Raw genomic sequence first — 6,099 nt, 5'->3', positions numbered from 1 at the left:
TTGAATTAAACTAATCATAGTAGAAAATTTTCATCATACTGTAAGTGGATAGAAGTTAATTCAATTAGAAAAACTCACCTTATCTTAACATTTCTTTCACACAGGAAATAGAGAAGTGATTCCTTCATTCATCTCAGGGACACCAAAACAAAGTTATTGCTTTACTTACTAAGAATATGCAGGAAACCTGATACGATTAAAAGGGCTACTATGTATATCATGATAGTTTTCGAACAATGATAGGAGCACCAAACTGCGGTTGTAGAACAAGAGCAGGCATGTTAGGACCATGAGCATAGGATGGTGAAAGCTCAAAGGAATAGTTCTGTAAGATTTTAGCCAAAACAAGCTTCACTTGAATCATGGAGAAATTCATTCCAAGGCTTATCCGAGAGCCCCAACCAAAAGGGAAGTACATCAGATCCTTGGCTGCTTTTGACACTCCTTCGGAAAACCTTTCTGGATTGAAAATAAGTGCATCTTGTCCCCATGCCTCTGTATCGCGATGAATTATTTGTAGAGGCACTAAGAGTTGTGCACCTAATGGAATTGTGTGGTCTCCAAGTTTTGTCTTTTTGTTGTTTCTCTAACAAGAGAACCTGATGGATATAACCTCAGAACCTCATGCAAGATCATGGTCACCTACATAGCAAAATCAAATAAATCAGATTGGAAATTTTTTGCTAGTTTCTTAAATATCTATAAATTCATATTCTAAAGCTTGTAATGTCTGGCTGGCTTAATACATTCAACTTTAATGAGCTATATATTGACCATTACATAATTTTATCATATGGTTCTACACATAGTCTAAATGTTACAAATTGCTTATATGAAGACACAAAAAACATACATTTTGATTAATTGAAAGTTAAGTGTATTTAGTCAACACTAAAAGGTTAAAGGACCAGAATTAGAAGTTACAGTAATTGAGGGACCAAAAATGCTATTAGCTCAATCAGATGTTTTAGCAGTCAAAATATTCTTTTATAAAAGAGTTTTTGTCGAGCAAATCAATCATTAGTACTACCTGTGTGTTTGACCGGGAGTGAAATTTATGAAAAGAAAGAAAAGCTTTTATCAGAACTAGGCCATACATTTTTATGACTAGAAGAACGTGCTATTAAGGGGGTAAAATTAAAAGTTTAAAGTTAATGATTTTCTAAATCTTAAAGATGTTATGCTCTACATCAGAACATACTAAAAATAAAATAGTGTCACGTAAAACAAAAAGAAAAGGAGTGTCTTACGATCTTTAGCTGGCTCAGTTGATCAAACTTAGGCTCATTTTTTCCAATGATTTCAAGAACTTCATTCCTGGCTTTCTCCTGCCAATCTGGATGCATTGTCAAAACAATTGCAGTCCATGTTAACAATGTTGCAGTAGTCTCTTGAACAGCAAAGTAGAATGAGTTGCACTCTTCTATCACATCCTCTGTACTCATTCCCTTGCTCGAGTCCTTAATATTCCCTTGCTGTTCTTCTTGATTAGATTTCATTAACAAACCCAATAGATCGTCATTGTGTGCTTTTCCTGGTTGTACCTCTTTCTCTCGCTTCTCTATTATTCCTTTTAGCGAACTACGAACTGTGTTATAGATGTACAATCTTCTCCTATTAGTTTTTGTTGGCACGAATCTATTACATACAAAAACAATTGTTAAGATCAGTGGTGGACTCAGAAGTTTTTATAATGGAATTAAAAAGAAAAATAGAATGTTACACACGGGATTCGAATATATGATCCACAACAATTTTTAAACCCCGTGGTCATTTCACTAAAAAAATTCATTATATCAAGGTTCAATAACTTATAGCATACAGCAAATAATTATTCATTTGCGCAATATAATTTTCAAGTATTTCTCACAACTCTTAATTTTACCAGAGCAGGCAGAGATTCTAGAATCGAATCTCACCGTCATCCATTATCAAAAAGAATTTCTACGTGCTTGGTCACTGAATAAAGAATCAGGGCCCACGTGAAGGGGCATGTTGAGAATGTAATTTAAAAAAGTGTGTTCTCTCTAATAGCTTAAGTTTTTAGATGAGATGGTCTTACATTTTAACGGCTCCCCGACCACCACTGGTTAAGACATTTATTAATCCAATAAAAATAAAGTTAAGAAATCATGGGAAGGAATTGAAGGCACTGGTTAATTAGAATTACCTTAACCATGGGAAGACATTAATAGCAATCTTTGCAGTAAAAATTAGTTCACATTGCTCCCTCAGAAGAGAAAATATCAACTTCTCTTCTTCAAAGTTGCTACCAAAAGCTGCTTTTGATAGCATGTCTCCAGTTAAACTGTGAAATTCTTGTGAAATATCCAATTCACAAGAACCCCTTGATCCGGTTAACTTGTCCCATCTGTTTATCATATCTTCTGTACACTGAGCAAATGCTCCCAGCATCAGCTGCACAAAGGCCAAAATGACAATAAGCCTCCGAACAAGAATGACTTATACAAAAGGTTAAAGGGAAAAAATTTCTCCTGAACTATGCGAAATGGAACAGATTTGTCCTCCATTAATACTTGGAGTCAAATATGGCCTCGCCGTTACTAGTTGGGGTTAAATTTTCCCTAGAACTATGCAAATTGGAAAACATTTGCCCTTATTTTTAAACGGTGGAAGCTTAGCACCCGATGATACCGCGTGTCACGTTATTAAAAATAAATAAAACGAAGGATATATTTGAACCTTTCGCATAGTTCAAGTAAGACAACTAATCAGTACTAATACCTTCAATTTTTCCATGTGGAAAGCCGGATTAAGAATTTTCCTGTGTTTGGCCCATTTTTCACCATCATAAGTCCCCAGCCCTGTCACGAATAGCTTGAGGAAAGCACTGATCTTTGGTTTTCTAAACTCACCCCATTTGTTTGACAGTACTTCCCGTATTAGCTTCGGATCCATGATGGTCACTCGAGGTATCGGTCCTAGCCAAAACAAGAAAAGTTTCTCTGCAAGGACGGTATATTAGTAAGAATCAGTGTAAAAATTAAAAGTAATAAAAAGGAAACTCGTTTGCATCATATAGGCTCAAGGTGGTCAATTGTACATCTTTCATCTAGAATTTATATTGTATATACAATCAAATATTACTTCTCATACATATATGTTATTCTCTCCGTTTCAATTTAATTTAGATATTTGTGTATTTGTAAATTATGCAAATTAAGGATAAAAAGGTGACATTCATTTTATAAAAAGGAAAGTTGACTATTTACAATTTGTGGTCCAAATAATGGAAATTGGTAAGAGTATATTGGAGAGCTCATAGAACAATGGATTAAAAGTGTAATCGTGGTTCAAGGGCATGGGTTTAGACTTGGCTATAAAAGGGTGGACATTCGATTTTGAGGTTCGTTATTAAAAAGGAATTGAGTTACGGTTCGGGTCATTTATCATAAATTGAGACAAATGCGGATAGTAAATTTAAGCGGCCCTTCTTTTTTTTTTTTTTTTTTTTTTTTTGTTGTAGGAGTCGCCATTATTTTGCATTGCTAAAGAAAATCATGGAAATTGGTAAGAGTAGTTACTATAAGTTGTAGAGAGCTCATAGAACAATGGATTAAGTCGAGGAGTGTAATCGTGGTTCAAGGGCATGGGTTTAGACTTGGCTATTCTATTCATCTCCATCATCTCCTTTAGGTTTCCAAAAAGAAACCTATATGGACGACCATATATTCCTTGCTGCCGTAGCTCCTTTTCTACTGTTTTAGGGCGCCACCATATCAAGTAGAGCAATTTCAGGCACCAAAAGGTGATCGGAAAGCATACTGCCAAAGCAATGGAAAGTGCAATAATGGCCATGCTTTCAAGTTTGGGTTTCTTTGGTTCTTTTCTACAATATAAAGGGGTGGGATATTTAGGTCATTTGCACTTTTGTCCCTATTTTGTACTGGTCTTTAATTTTTTTCCCCGCAAATGGAGTTCATTAAGGGAACTGGCACGAGTTCTACTTACGCAGTAGCTACCTTTTCAATTCCTATTTAAACAACTTATGTGTTTTCCGCAAGGCATAAGTTTGGATGTATTTCGGTGGCTTTTTTTTTTTTTGTATTTCTTTGATGTATTTCAAATACATTGTGTACATTCCAACTACATATGAAGCCAAATACATTCAAATTTTCAATTTGAATGGATTTCAACAAATACATTCGGATACAAGACAAAAAAAATTAAAGACCAATCATTTGAAGGGCAAACCGTGTGACTTTTTGATATTCTAGCCTAAGATTAGGACGGATTTAAATCTGGAAAAAGGATGCACCCAAAAAAAAAAAAAAAATTGAGATCCTCAGCAAATCCTAATTGTATAAGGTTCATCTTCTCACATCTAGGATGGAAGCCTTCTGAAGATCGAGGGTGGTGGGGAGAAGAGAGAGAGAGAGGGCGGTTTGTGGTGGTGGTGGTTGAGAGAAGGAGAGAGATTTTTAGGGTTTTTCGAAATGGGTAGTGATTGGGAAAAAAAGAAAAAAAAAAAAAAAATATATATATATATATATATATATATATATATATATATATATATATATTTGGGTATGTATTTTTTATATAGCTACCAATTGTAATTTAGAAAAGTTAATTAGCTACTAAATATAATATGGATTTCATTGTAGTCACAAACATGAAATTTAGGAAATTTAAAATATTTTAAAAAAAATATCTGGTAATAAAGAAAATTTCATATTTCTTATTCACACATTATTTTTAAACATTAAAGTTTATTCACTTTTCCATCTAAAAAAGTTTATTTAAATTTAGAGTTAATTTTAATTTAAAATAAAAATGATCTGATTTGTAATAATACTTGTACTATTAAACTTGACACATGAAATTACATTGTAACTATGTTACTATTTCTTCCACTGTTAGCTAGCTCCATTTTTACTTTGGGACGGATGGAGTATTTTATTGGTTATATAATTACTTTACTATTCTATGATTATTCCAAATCTGATTACAAGATATTCTTCTAGACATTAAAGGAAATATAGGGAGTATTTAAAATATAATTTTAAATATTTCAAGTTCATGCACTTTGATGTTATGTGTAACACCTCGTATCCCTAACCAGTTGATGTTCATGATTCGGGGACTTAGAAACCAAGACAAAAGTGTTAGAATTAGAAAATTTGGCCTCAGGATGTCAATTGTACGAGTTATATCCAAAGTACGGCCCGTACATTGATGTACGGGACGTACAATGGTGGGCGTACATCGAGGGGAATTGGTAGAGAGCACTGAGAGTTTACAACCCAAGTACGGGCAGCAAAGTACGGGCCGTACTTTGCTGCCCGTACTTCCCCCGTCGAAATTAATTGGCACTGGAATTTAGCATCCAAGTACGGGCTGAAAAGTACGGGACGTACCTTAGCCGTACATTGCCCGCGTCCATCAAAAACTATAAGTACTGTGGGTTCAGTTCTAATTTCACTTTTCACCAGTTTCCAAGCCCTAGAACGAACAACTCTCATTCTCCATCACCAAGAACATTAAGGTAAGCAATCCCAACCTATTTCAATTGGATTCTAACATATGTTAATGAACATTAAGCAAGAATTCATCATTTTTAACCTAGGGTTTTTAAGAAAACCCAATTAAAGGGATTCAAGACTTAAGCTTTGGGATTCTTTTTTAAAGTTCGGATTTTTTTTCAAGCTTGGAGCGTTACCAGGAATGTAGAGTTTCTATCTACGTGTGGGAACATCATTTTCTTCCCCACGCCATGTTCTTCCATGAAAGTATGAGATTATATGAAAACTAGGGTTCTAGATATGTTCATGATAACCGTAAGTCTATATATTATGATATACCATGTTTCTATGAATAGATCGTTATTGTATTCTTGATATTCCATTTTGGCTATTGAGAATCTGTTCGTAATCCATGAAAACCCATACTTTGCATTCCATGGGTTCTTACATGCAAGTTATTAATTACTATGTTTATTTTCATGAAACACTTTCCATGTTTACACGTTTTCATGCAAGTATATTATGTAACTATATCCATGTATGATGCAAGTCATGTTTTATGAAAAACCATGGGCTCAGATGCCACCTATTTTCATGTTCATGTTTTTAGGAG

The 6,099-nt window shown here is 34.3% G+C and overlaps 1 pseudogene; it reads right to left on the bottom strand.

Annotated features, from left to right (window-relative positions):
* Positions 1 to 3,920, bottom strand: LOC132037377 (cytochrome P450 CYP72A616-like; annotated as a pseudogene).
* Positions 3,921 to 6,099: the final 2,179 nt, after the last annotated feature.

The sequence above is a fragment of the Lycium ferocissimum genome, chromosome 11, assembly GCF_029784015.1.
Source record: "Lycium ferocissimum isolate CSIRO_LF1 chromosome 11, AGI_CSIRO_Lferr_CH_V1, whole genome shotgun sequence".
NCBI classification, from domain to species: domain Eukaryota; kingdom Viridiplantae; phylum Streptophyta; class Magnoliopsida; order Solanales; family Solanaceae; genus Lycium; species Lycium ferocissimum.
This window is presented reverse-complemented; position numbering and strand designations above follow the sequence as displayed.